The sequence below is a fragment of the Schistocerca americana genome, chromosome X (genome assembly GCF_021461395.2).
Source record: "Schistocerca americana isolate TAMUIC-IGC-003095 chromosome X, iqSchAmer2.1, whole genome shotgun sequence".
NCBI classification, from domain to species: Eukaryota; Metazoa; Arthropoda; class Insecta; order Orthoptera; family Acrididae; genus Schistocerca; species Schistocerca americana.
Genome location: NC_060130.1, coordinates 18,822,772 through 18,841,306, shown reverse-complemented (window position 1 = coordinate 18,841,306; position 18,535 = coordinate 18,822,772).

Sequence of the window (18,535 nt, the reverse complement as noted above, 5' to 3'; positions counted from 1 at the left end):
CTAAAATAGGTCTCACAGCAAATGTTCAAAACATAGTAAGTAAGAAGAGTCAGTCTTCTTGAACTTAAGTCGGCAATGTGCCTCTTCTATTTAATTCCGATGCAATTTCTGTGTTTCGTCATCAATAAGAAGGTCCAAGCGATACAGTAAACCTGAAGTGAAGCATGGGAATCTAAAACCGGTCACACTGGAAAGGTTCAAAACATAGAGAGTTAGAAGAGCCAGTCTTCTTGTACTTAAGTCAGCATTGTGCCTTTTGTATTTAATTCCGATGCAATTTCTGTGTTTTATCGTCAATAAGAAGGTCAGAGGGATACAGTAAACTTGAGGTGAAGCATCGGAATCTATATCTAGTGTCACAGGAATGGTTCAAAACATTGACAGTAGGAAGAGTCAGTTTTCTTGTACTTAAGTCGGCATTGTGCCGTTTGTATTTAATTCCGATGCAATTTCTAAGTTTCATCGTCAATAAGAAAGTCAGTGGGATACAGTATACCTGAAGTGAAGCATCGGAATCTATAACTAGTGTCACAGGAATGGTTAAAAACATTGACAGTAAGAAGAGTCAGTCTTCCTGCACTTAAGCCGGCATTGTGCCTTTTCTATTTCATTCCGATGCAATATCTGTGTTTTATCGACAATAAGAAGGTCAGAGGGATACAGTAGATTTGAAGTGAAGCATCGGAATCTATAACTAGTCTCACAGGTATGGTTCAAAACGTAGACAGTAGGAAGAGTCAGTCTTCTTGTACTTCAGTCGGCATTGTGATTTTTGTATTTAATTCCGATGCAATTTCTGTGTTTCATCGTCAATAAGAAGGTCCGAGGGATACAGCACACCTGAAGTGAAGAATCGGTATCTATAACTAGTGTCACAGGAATGGTTCAAATCATAGACAGTAAAAAGAGTCAGTCTTCTTGTACTTATGTCGGCATTGTGCCTTTTCTATTTATTTCCGATGCAATTTCTGTGTTTCATCGTCAATAAGAAGGTTAGAGGGATACAGTATACATGAAGTGAATCATCGGAATCTATAATTAGTGTCACAGGAATGGTTCTAAACATAGACAGTAGGAAGAGTCAGTCTACTTTTACTTAAGTCGGCATTGTGCCTTTTGTATTTAATTCCAATGCAACGTCTGTGTTTCATCGTCAATAAGAAGGTCCAAGGGATACAGTAAACCTGAAGTGAGGCATCGGAATCTATTACTACTGTCACAGGAATGGTTCAAAACATAGACAGTAAGAAGAGTCAGTCTTCTTGTACATAAGTCAGCATTGTGTATTTTCTATTAATTTCCGATGCAATTTCTGTGTTTCATCGTCAATAAGAGGGTCAGAGGGATACAGTAAACCTGAAGTGAGGCATCAGCATCTGAAACTAGTGTCACAGGAATGGTTCAAAGCATAGACAGTAAGAAGCGACAGTCTCCTTGTACTTAAGTCGGCATTGTGCCTTTTGTATTTAATTTCGATGCAATTTCTGTGTTTCATCGTCAATAAGAAGGTCCAAGGGATACAGCACACCTGAAGTGAAGAATCGGAATCTATAAGTAGTGTCACAGGAATGGTTCAAATCATAGACAGTGAGAAGAGTCAAGCTTCTTGTACTTATGTCGGCATTGTGCCTTTTCTATTTAAATCCGATGCAATTTCTGTGTTTCACCGTCAATAAGAGGGTCAGAGGGATACAGTAAACCTGAAGTGAAGCATCGGAATGTATAACTAGTCTCACAGGAATGGTTCAAAACATAGACAGTAGGAAGTGTCAGTCTTCTTGTACTTGAGTCGGCATTGTGCCTTTTGTATTTAATTCCGATGCAATTTCTGTGTTTCATCGTCAATAAGGAGGTCAGAGGGACACAGTAAACCTGAAGTGAAGCATCGGAATCTATAACTAGCGTCACAGGAATGGTTCAAACATTGACAGTAGGAAGAGTCAGTCTTCTTGTACTTGAGTCGGCATTGTGATCTTTGTACTTAATTCCGTTGCAATTTCTGTGTTTCATCGTCAATAAGAGGGTCAGAGGCATACAGTGAACCTGAAGTAAGGCATCAGAATCTGTAACTAGTGTCACAGGAATGATTCAAACATAGACAGTAGGAAGAGTCAGTCATCATGTACTTAAGTCGGCATTGTGCCTTTTGTATTTAATTCCGATGCTACTTCTGTGTTTCATCTTCAATAAGAAGGTCCAAGGGATACAGTAAAAATGAAGTGAGGCTTCGGAATCTATAACTAGTGTCACAGGAATGGTTCAAAACATAGACAATAAGAAGAGTCAGTCTTCTTGTACTTAAGTCAGCATTGTGCGTTTTCTATTTAATTCCGATGCAATTTCTGTGTTTCATCGTCAATACGAAGGACAGAGGGATACGGTAAACCTGAAGTGAAGCATCGGAATCTATAACTAGTGTCACAGGGATGGTTCAAAACATAGACAGTAAGAAGAGTCAGTCTACTTGTACTTAAGTCGGCATTGTGCCTTTTGAATTTAATCCCGATGCAATTTCTGTGTTTCATCGCCAATACGAAGGTCCAAGGGATACAGTACACCTGAAGTGAAGCATCGGAATCTATAACTAGTGTCACAGAAATGGTTCAAATCATAAACAGTAAGAACAGTCAGTCTTCTTGTATTTAAGTCGGCATTGTGCCTTTTCTATTTAATTCCGATGAAATTTCTGTGTTTCGTCGTCAATAAGAAGGTCCAAGGGATACATTAAACCTGAAGTGAAGCATCGGAATGTAATACCGGTCTCACAGGAAAGGTTCAAAGCATAGTGAGTAAGAAGAGCCAGTCATCTTGTATTTGAGTCGGCATTGTGCCTTTTGTATTTAATTCCGATGCAACTTCAAAGTTTCATCGTCAATAAGAAGGTCAGGGGGATACAGTAAACCTGAAGTGGAGCATCGGAATCTATAACTAGTGTCACAGGAATGGTTCGAAACATAGACAGTAGGAAGAGACAGTCTTCTTGTACTTAAGTCAGCATTGTGCCTTTTCTATTTAATTCCGATGCAATTTTTGTGTTTCATCGTCAATAAGAAGGTCAGAGGGATACAGTAAACCTGAAGTGAAGCATCGGAATCTATAACTAGTGTCACAGGGATGGTTCAAAACGTAGACAGTAGGAAGAGTCAGTCTTCTTGTACTGAAGTCGGCATTTTGCCTTTTCTATTTAATTCCGATGCAATTTCTGTCTTTCATCGTCAATAAGAAGGTCCAAGAGATACAGTAAAACTGAAGTGAAGCATCAGAATCTATAACTAGTGTCACAGGAATGGTTCAAAACATTGACAGTAGGAAGAGCCAGTGTTCTTGTACTTAAGTCGGCATTGTGCATTTTGTATTTAATTCCGATGCAATTTCTGTGTTTCATCGTCAATAAGAAGGTCCAAGGGATACAGCACACCTGAAGTGAAGAATCGGAAACTATTACAACTGTCACAGGAATGGTTCAAAACATAGACAGTAAGATGAGTCAGTCTTCATGTACATAAGTCTGCATTGTGCCTTTTCTATTAATTTCCGTTGCAATTTCTGTGTTTTATCGTCAATAAGAAGGTCAGAGGGATACAATAAACCTGAAGTGAAGCATCGGAATCTACAACTAGTGTCACAGGGATGGTTCAAAACGTAGACAGTAGGAAGAGTCAGTCTTCTTGTACTTAAGTCGGCATTGTGCATTTTGTATTTAATTCCGATGCAATTTCTGCGTTCATCGTCAATAAGAGGGTCAGAGATATACAGTAAACCTTAAGTGAGGCATCAGAATCTATAACTAGTGTCACAGGAATGGTTCAAAACATTGACAGTAGGAAGAGTCAGTCTTCTTGTACTTAAGTCGGCATTGTGCCTTTTGTATTTAATTCCGATGCAATTTCTGTGTTTCGTCGTCAATAAGAAGGACCAAGGGATACAGTAAACCTCAAGTGAAGCATCAGAATCTAAAACCAGTCTCACAGGAAAGGTTCAAATCATAGAGAGTAAGAAGAGCCGTTCATCTTGTATTTGCGTCGGCATTGTGCCTTTTGTATTTAATTCCGATGCAATTTCTAAGTTTCATCGTCAAAAAGAAGGTCAGAAGGATACAGTACACCTAAAGTGGAGCATCGGAATCTATAACTAGTGTCACAGGAATGGTTAAAAACATAGACAGTAAGAAGAGTCAGTCTTCTTGTACTGAAGTCGGCATTGTGCCTTTTCTATTTAATTCCGATGCAATATCTGTGTTTTATCGTCAATACGAAGGTCAGAGGGATACAGTAAACCTGAAGTGAAGGATCGGGATCTATAACTAGTGTCACAGGGATGGTTCAAAACATAGACAGTAGGAAGAGTCAGTCTTCTCGTACTTGAGTCGGCATTGTGATCCTTGTATTTAATTCCGATGCAATTTCTGTGTTTCATCGTCAATAAGAGGGTCAGAGGCATACAGTGAACCTGAAGTAAGGCATCAGAATCTGTAACTAGTGTCACAGGAATGATTCAAACATAGACAGTAGGAAGAGTAAGTCATCATGTACTGAAGTCGGCATTGTGCCTTTTGTATTTAATTCCGATGCTACTTCTGTGTTTCATCTTCAATAAGAAGGTCCAAGGGATACAGTAAACCTGAAGTGAGGCTTCGGAATCTATAACTAGTGTCACAGGAATGGTTCAAAACATAGACAATAAGATGAGTCAGTCTTCTTGTACTTAAGTCAGCATTGTGCCTTTTCTATTTAATTCCGAAGCAATTTCTGTGTTTTATCGTCAATAAGAAGGTCAGAGGGATATAGTAAACTTGAAGTGAAGCATCGGAATCTGTAACTAGTGTCACAGGGATAGTTCAAAACGTAGACAGTAGGAAGAGCCAGTCTTCTTGTACTTAAGTCGGTATTGTGATTTTTGTATTTATTTCCGATGCAATTTCTGTGTTTCATCGTCAATTAGAGGGTCAGAGAGATACAGTAAACCTGAAGTGAGGCATCAGAATCTATAACTAGTGTCACTGGAATGGTTCAAAACATAGACAATAAGAAGAGGCAGTATAATTGTACTTAAGTCGGCATTGTGCATTTTGTATTTAATTCCGATGCAATTTCTGTGTTTCATCGTCAATAAGAAGGTCAGAGGGATACAATAAACCTGAAGTGAAGCATCGGAATCTATAACTAGTGTCACAGGGATGGTTCAAAACGTAGACAGTAGGAAGAGTCAGTCTTCTTGTACTTAAGTCGGCATTGTGCATTTTGTATTTAATTCCGATGCAATTTCTGTGTTCATCGTCAATAAGAGGGTCAGAGATATACAGTAAATCTGAAGTGAGGCTTCAGAATCTATAACTAGTGTCACAGGAATGGTTCAAAGCATAGACAGTAAGAAGAGTCAGTCTACTTGTACTTAAGTCGGCATTGTGCCTTTTGTATTTAATTCCGATGCAACCTCTGTGTTTCATCGTCAATAAAAAGGTCCAAGGGATATAGTTAACCTGAAGTGAGGCATCGGAATCTATAACTTGTGTCACAGGAATGGTTCAAAACATAGACAGTAATAAGAGTCAGTTTTCTTGTACTTAAGTCGGCATTGTGCCTTTTCTGTTTAATTCCGATGCAATTTCTGTGTTTCGTCGTCAATAAGAAGGTCCAAGGGATACAGTAAACCTCAAGTGAAGCATCGGAATCTAAAACCAGTCTCACAGGAAAGGTTCAAATCATAGAGAGTAAGAAGAGCCGTTCATCTTGTATTTGCGTCGGCATTGTGCCTTTTGTATTTAATTCCGATGCAATTTCTAAGTTTCATCGTCAAAAAGAAGGTCAGAGGGATACAGTAAACCTAAAGTGGAGCATCGGAATCTATAACTAGTGTCACAGGAATGGTTAAAAACATAGACAGTAAGAAGAGTCAGTCTTCTTGTACTTAAGTCGGCATTGTGCCTTTTGTATTTAATTCCACTGCATTTTCTGTGTTTCATCGTCAATAAGAAGGTCCAAGGGATACAGTAAACCTAAAGTGAAGCATCGGAACCTAAAACTAGTGTCACAGGAATGGTTCAAAACATAGTCAGTAAGAAGAGTCAGTCTTCTTGTACTGAAGTCGGCATTGTGCCTTTTCTATTTAATTCCGATGCAATTTCTGTGTTTTATCGTCAATACGAAGGTCAGAGGGATACAGTAAACCTGAAGTGAAGCATCGGGATCTATAACTAGTGTCACAGGGATGGTTCAAAACATAGACAGTAGGAAGAGTCAGTCTTCTTGTACTTGAGACGGCATTGTGATCTTTGTATTTAATTCCGATGCAATTTCTGTGTTTCATCGTCAATAAGAGGGTCGGAGGCATACAGTGAACCTGAAGTAAGGCATCAGAATCTGTAACTAGTGTCACAGGAATGAATCATACATAGACAGTAGGAAGAGTCAGTCATCATGTACTTAAGTCGGCATTGTGCCTTTTGTATTTAATTCCGATGCTACTTCTGTGTTTCATCTTCAATAAGAAGGTCCAAGGGATACAGTAAACCTGAAGTGAGGCTTCGGAATCTATAACTAGTGTCACAGGAATGGTTCAAAACATAGACAATAAGAAGAGTCAGTCTTCTTGTGCTTAAGTCAGCATTGTGCCTTTTCTATTTAATTCCGATGCAATTTCTGTGTTTTATCGTCAATAAGAAGGTCAGAGGGATATAGTAAACTTGAAGTGAAGCATCGGAATCTATAACTAGTGCCACAGGGATGGTTCAAAACGTAGACAGTAGGAAGAGCCAGTCTTCTTGTACTTAAGTCGGTATTGTGATTTTTGTATTTATTTCCGATGCAATTTCTGTGTTTCATCGTCAATTAGAGGGTCAGAGAGATACAGTAAACCTGAAGTGAGGCATCAGAATCTATAACTAGTGTCACTGGAATGGTTCAAAACATAGACAATAAGAAGAGGCAGTATAATTGTACTTAAGTCGGCATTGCGCATTTTGTATTTAATTCCGATGCAATGTCTGTGTTTCATCGTCAATAAGAAGGTCCAAGGGATACAGCACACCTGAAGTGAAGAATTGGAAACTATTACTACTGTCACAGGAATGGTTCAAAACATAGACAGTAAGATGAGTCAGTCTTCTTGTACATAAGTCTGCATTGTGCCTTTTCTATTCATTTCCGTTGCAATTTCTGTGTTTTATCGTCAATAAGAAGGTCAGAGGGATACAATAAACCTGAAGTGAAGCATCGGAATCTATAACTAGTGTCACAGGGATGGTTCAAAACGTGGACAGTAGGAAGAGTCAGTCTTCTTGTACTTAAGTCGGCATTGTGCATTTTGTATTTAATTCCGATGCAATTTCTGTGTTCATCGTCAATAAGAGGGTCAGAGATATACAGTAAACCTGAAGTGAGGCATCAGAATCTATAACTAGTGTCACAGGAATGGTTCAAAGCATTGACAGTAAGAAGAGTCAGTCTACTTGTACTTAAGTCGGCATTGTGCCTTTTGTATTTAATTCCGATGCAACCTCTGTGTTTCATCGTCAATAAAAAGGTCCAAGGGATATAGTAAACCTGAAGTGAGGCATCGGAATCTATAACTTGTGTCACAGGAATGGTTCAAAACATAGACAGTAATAAGAGTCAGTTTTCTTGTACTTAAGTCGGCATTGTGCCTTTTCTGTTTAATTCCGATGCAATTTCTGTGTTTCGTCGTCAATAAGAAGGTCCAAGGGATACAGTAAACCTCAAGTGAAGCATCGGAATCTAAAACCAGTCTCACAGGAAAGGTTCAAATCATAGAGAGTAAGAAGAGCCATTCATCTTGTATTTGCGTCGGCATTGTGCCTTTTGTATTTAATTCTGATGCAATTTCTAAGTTTCATCGTCAAAAAGAAGGTCAGAGGGATACAGTAAACCTAAAGTGGAGCATCGGAATCTATAACTAGTGTCACAGGAATGGTTAAAAACATAGACAGTAAGAAGAGTCAGTCTTCTTGTACTTAAGTCGGCATTGTGCCTTTTGTATTTAATTCCACTGCATTTTCTGTGTTTCATCGTCAATAAGAAGGTCCAAGGGATACAGTGAACCTAAAGTGAAGCATCGGAACCTAAAACTAGTGTCACAGGAATGGTTCAAAACATAGTCAGTAAGAAGAGTCAGTCTTCTTGTACTGAAGTCGGCATTGTGAATTTTCTATTTAATTCCGATGCAATTTCTGTGTTTTATCGTCAATACGAAGGTCAGAGGGATACAGTAAACCTGAAGTGAAGCATCGGGATCTATAATTAGTGTCACAGGGATGGTTCAAAACATAGACAGTAGGAAGAGTCAGTCTTCTTGTACTTGAGACGGCATTGTGATCTTTGTATTTAATTCCGATGCAATTTCTGTGTTTCATCGTCAATAAGAGGGTCGGAGGCATACAGTGAACCTGAAGTAAGGCATCAGAATCTGTAACTAGTGTCATAGGAATGAATCATACATAGACAGTAGGAAGAGTCAGTCTTCTAGTACTTAAGTCAGCATTGTGCCTTTTCTATTTAATTCCGATGCAATTTCTGTGTTTTATCGTCAATAAGAAGGTCAGAGGGATATAGTAAACTTGAAGTGAAGCATCGGAATCTATAACTAGTGTCACAGGGATGGTTCAAAACGTAGACAGTAGGAAGAGCCAGTCTTCTTGTACTTAAGTCGGTATTGTGATTTTTGTATTTATTTCCGATGCAATTTCTGTGTTTCATCGTCAATTAGAGGGTCAGAGAAATACAGTAAACCTGAAGTGAGGCATCAGAATCTATAACTAGTGTCACTGGATGGTTCAAAACATAGACAATAAGAAGAGGCAGTATAATTGTACTTAAGTCGGCATTGTGCATTTTGTATTTAATTCCGATGCAATGTCTGTGTTTCATAGTCAATAAGAAGGTCCAAGGGATACAGCACACCTGAAGTGAAGAATTGGAAACTATTACTACTGTCACAGGAATGGTTCAAAACATAGACAGTAAGATGAGTCAGTCTTCTTGTACATAAGTCTGCATTGTGCCTTTTCTATTCATTTCCGTTGCAATTTCTGTGTTTTATCGTCAATAAGAAGGTCAGAGGGATACAATAAACCTGAAGTGAAGCATCGGAATCTATAACTAGTGTCACAGGGATGGTTCAAAACGTAGACAGTAGGAAGAGTCAGTCTTCTTGTACTTAAGTCGGCATTGTGCATTTTGTATTTAATTCCGATGCAATTTCTGTGTTCATCGTCAATAAGAGGGTCAGAGATATACAGTAAACCTGAAGTGAGGCATCAGAATCTATAACTAGTGTCACAGGAATGGTTCAAAGCATAGACAGTAAGAAGAGTCAGTCTACTTGTACTTAAGTCGGCATTGTGCCTTTTGTATTTAATTCCGATACAACCTCTGTGATTCAATGTCAATAAAAAGGTCCAAGGGATATAGTAAACCTGAAGTGAGGCATCGTAATCTATAACTAGTGTCACAGGAATGGTTCAAAACATAGACAGTAATAAGAGGCAGTTTTCTTGTACTTAAGTCGGCATTGTGCCTTTTGTATTTAATTCCGATGCAACCTCTGTGATTCAACGTCAATAAAAAGGTCCAAGGGATATAGTAAACCTGAAGTGAGGCATCGGAATCTATAACTAGTGTCACAGGAATGGTTCAAAACATAGACAGTAATAAGAGTCAGTTTTCTTGTACTTAAGTCGGCATTGTGCCTTTTGTATATAATTCCGATGCAATTTCTGTGTTTCATCGTCAATAAGAAGGTCAGAGGGATACAGTAAAACTGAAGTGAAGCATCAGAATCTATAAGTAGTGTCACAGGAATGTTTCAAAACTTAGACAGTAAGAATAATCAGTCTACTTGTACTTAAGTCGGCATTGTGTCTTTTGTATTTAATCCCGATGCAATTTCTGTGTTTCATCGTCAATAAGAAGGTCCAAGGGATACAGTACACCTGAAGTGAAGCATCGGAATCAATTACTAGTGTCACGGGAATGGTTCAAATCATAGACAGCAAGATGAATCAGTATTCTTGTACTTAAGTCGGCATTGTGCCCTTTCTATTTAATTCCGATGCAATTTCTCTGTTTCATCGTCAATAAGAAAGTCAGAGGGGTACAGTAAACCTGAAGTGAAGCATCGGAATCTATAACAAGTGTCACAGGAATGGTTCAAAAAATAGACAGTAGGAAGAGTCAGTCTTCTTGTACTTAAGTCTTCAATGTGGTTTTTGTATTTAATTCCGATGCAATTTCTGTGTTTCATCGTCAATAAGAAGGTCCAAGGAATGTAGTAAACCTGAAGTGAGGCATCGGAATCTATAACAAGTGTCACAGGAATGGTTCAAAAAATTGACAGTAGGAAGAGTCAGTCTTCTTGTACTTAAGTCGGCATTGTGCCTTTTGTATTTAATTCCGATGCAATTTCTGTGTTTCATCGTCAATAAGAAGGTCCAAGGGATACAGTAAACCTGAAGTGAGGCATCAGAATCTATAACTAGTGTCACAGGAATGGTTCAAAACATAGACTGTAGGAAGAGTCAGTCTTCTTGTACTTAAGTCGGCATTGTGCATTTTGTATTTAATTCCGATGCAATTTCTGTGTTTCGTCGTCAATAAGAAGGTCCAAGGGATACAGTAAACCTCAAGTGAAGCATCGGAATCTAAAACCAGTCTCACAGGAAAGGTTCAAATCATAGAGAGTAAGAAGAGCCGTTCATCTTGTATTTGCGTCGGCATTGTGCCTTTTGTATTTAATTCCGATGCAATTTCTAAGTTTCATCGTCAAAAAGAAGGTCAGAGGGATACAGTAAACCTAAAGTGGAGCATCGGAATCTATAACTAGTGTCACAGGAATGGTTAAAAACATAGACAGTAAAAAGAGTCAGTCTTCTTGTACTTAAGTCGCCATTGTGCCTTTTGTATTTAATTCCGCTGCATTTTCTGTGTTTCATCGTCAATAAGAAGGTCCAAGGGATACAGTAAACCTAAAGTGAAGCATCGGAACCTAAAACTAGTGTCACAGGAATGGTTCAAAACATAGTCAGTAAGAAGAGTCAGTCTTCTTGTACTGAAGTCGGCATTGTGCCTTTTCTATTTAATTCCGATGCAATTTCTGTGTTTTATCGTCAATACGAAGGTCAGAGGGATACAGTAAACCTGAAGTGAAGGATCGGGATCTATAACTAGTGTCACAGGGATGGTTCAAAACATAGACAGTAGGAAGAGTCAGTCTTCTTGTACTTGAGTCGGCATTGTGATCTTTGTATTTAATTCCGATGCAATTTCTGGGTTTCATCGTCAATAAGAGGGTCAGAGGCATGCAGTGAACCTGAAGTAAGGCATCAGAATCTGTAACTAGTGTCACAGGAATGATTCAAACATAGACAGTAGGAAGAGTCAGTCATCATGTACTTAAGTCGGCATTGTGCCTTTTGTATTTAATTCCGATGCTACTTCTGTGTTTCATCTTCAATAAGAAGGTCCAAGGGATACAGTAAACCTGAAGTGAGGCTTCGGAGTCTATAACTAGTGTCACAGGAATGGTTCAAAACATAAACAATAAGAAGAGTCAGTCTTCTTGTACTTAAGTCAGCATTGTGCCTTTTCTATTTAATTCCGATGCAATTTCTGTGTTTTATCGTCAATAAGAATGTCAGAGGGATATAGTAAACTTGAAGTGAAGCATCGGAATCTATAACTAGTGTCACAGGGATGGTTCAAAACGTAGACAGTAGGAAGAGTCAGTCATCATGTACTTAAGTCGGCATTGTGCCTTTTGTATTTATTTCCGATGCAATTTCTGTGTTTCATCGTCAATTAGAGGGTCAGAGAGATACAGTAAACCTGAAGTGAGGCATCAGAATCTATAACTAGTGTCACTGGAATGGTTCAAAACATAGACATTAAGAAGAGGCAGTATAATTGTACTTAAGTCGGCATTGTGCCTTTTGTATTTAATTCCGATGCAATTTCTGTGTTTCGTCGTCAATAAGAAGGACCAAGGGATACAGTAAACCTCAAGTGAAGCATCAGAATCTAAAACCAGTCTCACAGGAAAGGTCCAAATCATAGAGAGTAAGAAGAGCCGTTCATCTTGTATTTGCGTCGGCATTGTGCCTTTTGTATTTAATTCCGATGCAATTTCTAAGTTTCATCGTCAAAAAGAAGGTCAGAGGGATACAGTAAACCTAAAGTGGAGCATCGGAATCTATAACTAGTGTCACAGGGATGGTTCAAAACGTAGACAGTAGGAAGAGTCAGTCATCATGTACTTAAGTCGGCATTGTGCCTTTTGTATTTATTTCCGATGCAATTTCTGTGTTTCATCGTCAATTAGAGGGTCAGAGAGATACAGTAAACCTGAAGTGAGGCATCAGAATCTATAACTAGTGTCACTGGAATGGTTCAAAACATAGACATTAAGAAGAGGCAGTATAATTGTACTTAAGTCGGCATTGTGCATTTTGTATTTAATTCCGATGCAATTTCTGTGTTTCATCGTCAATAAGTAGGTCAGAGGGATACAATAAACCTGAAGTGAAGCATCGGAATCTATAACTAGTGTCACAGGGATGGTTCAAAACGTAGACAGTAGGAAGAGTCAGTCTTCTTGTACTTAAGTCGGCATTGTGCATTTTGTATTTAATTCCGATGCAATTTCTGTGTTCATCGTCAATAAGAGGGTCAGAGATATACAGTAAATCTGAAGTGAGGCTTCAGAATCTATAACTAGTGTCACAGGAATGGTTCAAAGCATAGACAGTAAGAAGAGTCAGTCTACTTGTACTTAAGTCGGCATTGTGCCTTTTGTATTTAATTCCGATGCAACCTCTGTGTTTCATCGTCAATAAAAAGGTCCAAGGGATATAGTTAACCTGAAGTGAGGCATCGGAATCTATAACTTGTGTCACAGGAATGGTTCAAAACATAGACAGTAATAAGAGTCAGTTTTCTTGTACTTAAGTCGGCATTGTGCCTTTTCTGTTTAATTCCGATGCAATTTCTGTGTTTCGTCGTCAATAAGAAGGTCCAAGGGATACAGTAAACCTCAAGTGAAGCATCGGAATCTAAAACCAGTCTCACAGGAAAGGTTCAAATCATAGAGAGTAAGAAGAGCCGTTCATCTTGTATTTGCGTCGGCATTGTGCCTTTTGTATTTAATTCCGATGCAATTTCTAAGTTTCATCGTCAAAAAGAAGGTCAGAGGGATACAGTAAACCTAAAGTGGAGCATCGGAATCTATAACTAGTGTCACAGGAATGGTTAAAAACATAGACAGTAAGAAGAGTCAGTCTTCTTGTACTTAAGTCGGCATTGTGCCTTTTGTATTTAATTCCACTGCATTTTCTGTGTTTCATCGTCAATAAGAAGGTCCAAGGGATACAGTAAACCTAAAGTGAAGCATCGGAACCTAAAACTAGTGTCACAGGAATGGTTCAAAACATAGTCAGTAAGAAGAGTCAGTCTTCTTGTACTGAAGTCGGCATTGTGCCTTTTCTATTTAATTCCGATGCAATTTCTGTGTTTTATCGTCAATACGAAGGTCAGAGGGATACAGTAAACCTGAAGTGAAGCATCGGGATCTATAACTAGTGTCACAGGGATGGTTCAAAACATAGACAGTAGGAAGAGTCAGTCTTCTTGTACTTGAGACGGCATTGTGATCTTTGTATTTAATTCCGATGCAATTTCTGTGTTTCATCGTCAATAAGAGGGTCGGAGGCATACAGTGAACCTGAAGTAAGGCATCAGAATCTGTAACTAGTGTCATAGGAATGAATCATACATAGACAGTAGGAAGAGTCAGTCATCATGTACTTATGTCGGCATTGTGCCTTTTGTATTTAATTCCGATGCTACTTCTGTGTTTCATCTTCAATAAGAAGGTCCAAGGGATACAGTAAACCTGAAGTGAGGCTTCGGAATCTATAACTAGTGTCACAGGAATGGTTCAAAACATAGACAATAAGAAGAGTCAGTCTTCTAGTACTTAAGTCAGCATTGTGCCTTTTCTATTTAATTCCGATGCAATTTCTGTGTTTTATCGTCAATAAGAAGGTCAGAGGGATATAGTAAACTTGAAGTGAAGCATCGGAATCTATAACTAGTGTCACAGGGATGGTTCAAAACGTAGACAGTAGGAAGAGCCAGTCTTCTTGTACTTAAGTCGGTATTGTGATTTTTGTATTTATTTCCGATGCAATTTCTGTGTTTCATCGTCAATTAGAGGGTCAGAGAAATACAGTAAACCTGAAGTGAGGCATCAGAATCTATAACTAGTGTCACTGGAATGGTTCAAAACATAGACAATAAGAAGAGGCAGTATAATTGTACTTAAGTCGGCATTGTGCATTTTGTATTTAATTCCGATGCAATGTCTGTGTTTCATAGTCAATAAGAAGGTCCAAGGGATACAGCACACCTGAAGTGAAGAATTGGAAACTATTACTACTGTCACAGGAATGGTTCAAAACATAGACAGTAAGATGAGTCAGTCTTCTTGTACATAAGTCTGCATTGTGCCTTTTCTATTCATTTCCGTTGCAATTTCTGTGTTTTATCGTCAATAAGAAGGTCAGAGGGATACAATAAACCTGAAGTGAAGCATCGGAATCTATAACTAGTGTCACAGGGATGGTTCAAAACGTAGACAGTAGGAAGAGTCAGTCTTCTTGTACTTAAGTCGGCATTGTGCATTTTGTATTTAATTCCGATGCAATTTCTGTGTTCATCGTCAATAAGAGGGTCAGAGATATACAGTAAACCTGAAGTGAGGCATCAGAATCTATAACTAGTGTCACAGGAATGGTTCAAAGCATAGACAGTAAGAAGAGTCAGTCTACTTGTACTTAAGTCGGCATTGTGCCTTTTGTATTTAATTCCGATGCAACCTCTGTGATTCAATGTCAATAAAAAGGTCCAAGGGATATAGTAAACCTGAAGTGAGGCATCGTAATCTATAACTAGTGTCACAGGAATGGTTCAAAACATAGACAGTAATAAGAGTCAGTTTTCTTGTACTTAAGTCGGCATTGTGCCTTTTGTATTTAATTCCGATGCAACCTCTGTGATTCAACGTCAATAAAAAGGTCCAAGGGATATAGTAAACCTGAAGTGAGGCATCGGAATCTATAACTAGTGTCACAGGAATGGTTCAAAACATAGACAGTAATAAGAGTCAGTTTTCTTGTACTTAAGTCGGCATTGTGCCTTTTGTATTTAATTCCGATGCAATTTCTGTGTTTCATCGTCAATAAGAAGGTCAGAGGGATACAGTAAAACTGAAGTGAAGCATCAGAATCTATAAGTAGTGTCACAGGAATGTTTCAAAACTTAGACAGTAAGAATAATCAGTCTACTTGTACTTAAGTCGGCATTGTGTCTTTTGTATTTAATCCCGATGCAATTTCTGTGTTTCATCGTCAATAAGAAGGTCCAAGGGATACAGTACACCTGAAGTGAAGCATCGGAATCAATTACTAGTGTCACGGGAATGGTTCAAATCATAGACAGCAAGATGAATCAGTATTCTTGTACATAAGTCGGCATTGTGCCCTTTCTATTTAATTCCGATGCAATTTCTCTGTTTCATCGTCAATAAGAAAGTCAGAGGGGTACAGTAAACCTGAAGTGAAGCATCGGAATCTATAACAAGTGTCACAGGAATGGTTCAAAAAATAGACAGTAGGAAGAGTCAGTCTTCTTGTACTTAAGTCTTCAATGTGGTTTTTGTATTTAATTCCGATGCAATTTCTGTGTTTCATCGTCAATAAGAAGGTCCAAGGAATGTAGTAAACCTGAAGTGAGGCATCGGAATCTATAACAAGTGTCACAGGAATGGTTCAAAAAATTGACAGTAGGAAGAGTCAGTCTTCTTGTACTTAAGTCGGCATTGTGCCTTTTGTATTTAATTCCGATGCAATTTCTGTGTTTCATCGTCAATAAGAAGGTCCAAGGGATACAGTAAACCTGAAGTGAGGCATCAGAATCTATAACTAGTGTCACAGGAATGGTTCAAAACATAGACAGTAGGAAGAGTCAGTCTTCTTGTACTTAAGTCGGCATTGTGCATTTTGTATTTAATTCCGATGCAATTTCTGTGTTTCGTCGTCAATAAGAAGGTCCAAGGGATACAGTAAACCTCAAGTGAAGCATCGGAATCTAAAACCAGTCTCACAGGAAAGGTTCAAATCATAGAGAGTAAGAAGAGCCGTTCATCTTGTATTTGCGTCGGCATTGTGCCTTTTGTATTTAATTCCGATGCAATTTCTAAGTTTCATCGTCAAAAAGAAGGTCAGAGGGATACAGTAAACCTAAAGTGGAGCATCGGAATCTATAACTAGTGTCACAGGAATGGTTAAAAACATAGACAGTAAAAAGAGTCAGTCTTCTTGTACTTAAGTCGGCATTGTGCCTTTTGTATTTAATTCCGCTGCATTTTCTGTGTTTCATCGTCAATAAGAAGGTCCAAGGGATACAGTAAACCTAAAGTGAAGCATCGGAACCTAAAACTAGTGTCACAGGAATGGTTCAAAACATAGTCAGTAAGAAGAGTCAGTCTTCTTGTACTGAAGTCGGCATTGTGCCTTTTCTATTTAATTCCGATGCAATTTCTGTGTTTTATCGTCAATACGAACGTCAGAGGGATACAGTAAACCTGAAGTGAAGGATCGGGATCTATAACTAGTGTCACAGGGATGGTTCAAAACATAGACAGTAGGAAGAGTCAGTCTTCTTGTACTTGAGTCGGCATTGTGATCTTTGTATTTAATTCCGATGCAATTTCTGGGTTTCATCGTCAATAAGAGGGTCAGAGGCATGCAGTGAACCTGAAGTAAGGCATCAGAATCTGTAACTAGTGTCACAGGAATGATTCAAACATAGACAGTAGGAAGAGTCAGTCATCATGTACTTAAGTCGGCATTGTGCCTTTTGTATTTAATTCCGATGCTACTTCTGTGTTTCATCTTCAATAAGAAGGTCCAAGGGATACAGTAAACCTGAAGTGAGGCTTCGGAATCTATAACTAGTGTCACAGGAATGGTTCAAAACATAAACAATAAGAAGAGTCAGTCTTCTTGTACTTAAGTCAGCATTGTGCCTTTTCTATTTAATTCCGATGCAATTTCTGTGTTTTATCGTCAATAAGAATGTCAGAGGGATATAGTAAACTTGAAGTGAAGCATCGGAATCTATAACTAGTGTCACAGGGATGGTTCAAAACGTAGACAGTAGGAAGAGTCAGTCATCATGTACTTAAGTCGGCATTGTGCCTTTTGTATTTATTTCCGATGCAATTTCTGTGTTTCATCGTCAATTAGAGGGTCAGAGAGATACAGTAAACCTGAAGTGAGGCATCAGAATCTATAACTAGTGTCACTGGAATGGTTCAAAACATAGACAATAAGAAGAGGCAGTATAATTGTACTTAAGTCGGCATTGTGCATTTTGTATTTAATTCCGATGCAATGTCTGTGTTTCATCGTCAATAAGAAGGTCCAAGGGATACAGCACACCTGAAGTGAAGAATTGGAAACTATTACTACTGTCACAGGAATGGTTCAAAACATAGACAGTAAGATGAGTCAGTCTTCTTGTACATAAGTCTGCATTGTGCCTTTTCTATTCATTTCCGTTGCAATTTCTGTGTTTTATCGACAATAAGAAGGCCAGAGGGATACAATAAACCTGAAGTGAAGCATCGGAATCTATAACTAGTGTCACAGGGATGGTTCAAAACGTAGACAGTAGGAAGAGTCAGTCTTCTTGTACTTAAGTCAGCATTGTGCATTTTGTATTTAATTCCGATGCAATTTCTGTGTTCATCGTCAATAAGAGGGTCAGAGATATACAGTAAACCTGAAGTGAGGCATCAGAATCTATAACTAGTGTCATAGGAATGGTTCAAAGCATAGACAGTAAGAAGAGTCAGTCTACTTGTACTTAAGTCGGCATTGTGCCTTTTGTATTTAATTCCGATGCAACCTCTGTGTTTCAACGTCAATAAAAAGGTCCAAGGGATATAGTAAACCTGAAGTGAGGCATCGGAATCTATAACTAGTGTCACAGGAATGGTTCAAAACATAGACAGTAATAAGAGTCAGTTTTCTTGTACTTAAGTCGGCATTGTGCCTTTTCTGTTTAATTCCGATGCAATTTCTGTCTTTCATCGCCAATAGGAAGGTCCAAGGGATGCAGTAAACCTGAAGTGTGGCATCGGAATCTATAACTAGTGTCACAGGAATGGTTCAAAACATAGACAGTAGGAAGAGACAGTCTTCTTGTACTTAAGTCGGCATTGTGCCTTTTGTATTTAATTCCGATGCAATTTCTGTGTTTCATCGTCAATAAGAAGGTCAGAGGGATACAGTAAAACTGAAGTGAAGCATCAGAATCTATAAGTAGTGTCACAGGAATGTTTCAAAACTTAGACAGTAAGAATAATCAGTCTACTTGTACTTAAGTCGGCATTGTGTCTTTTGTATTTAATCCCGATGCAATTTCTGTGTTTCATCGTCAATAAGAAGGTCCAAGGGATACAG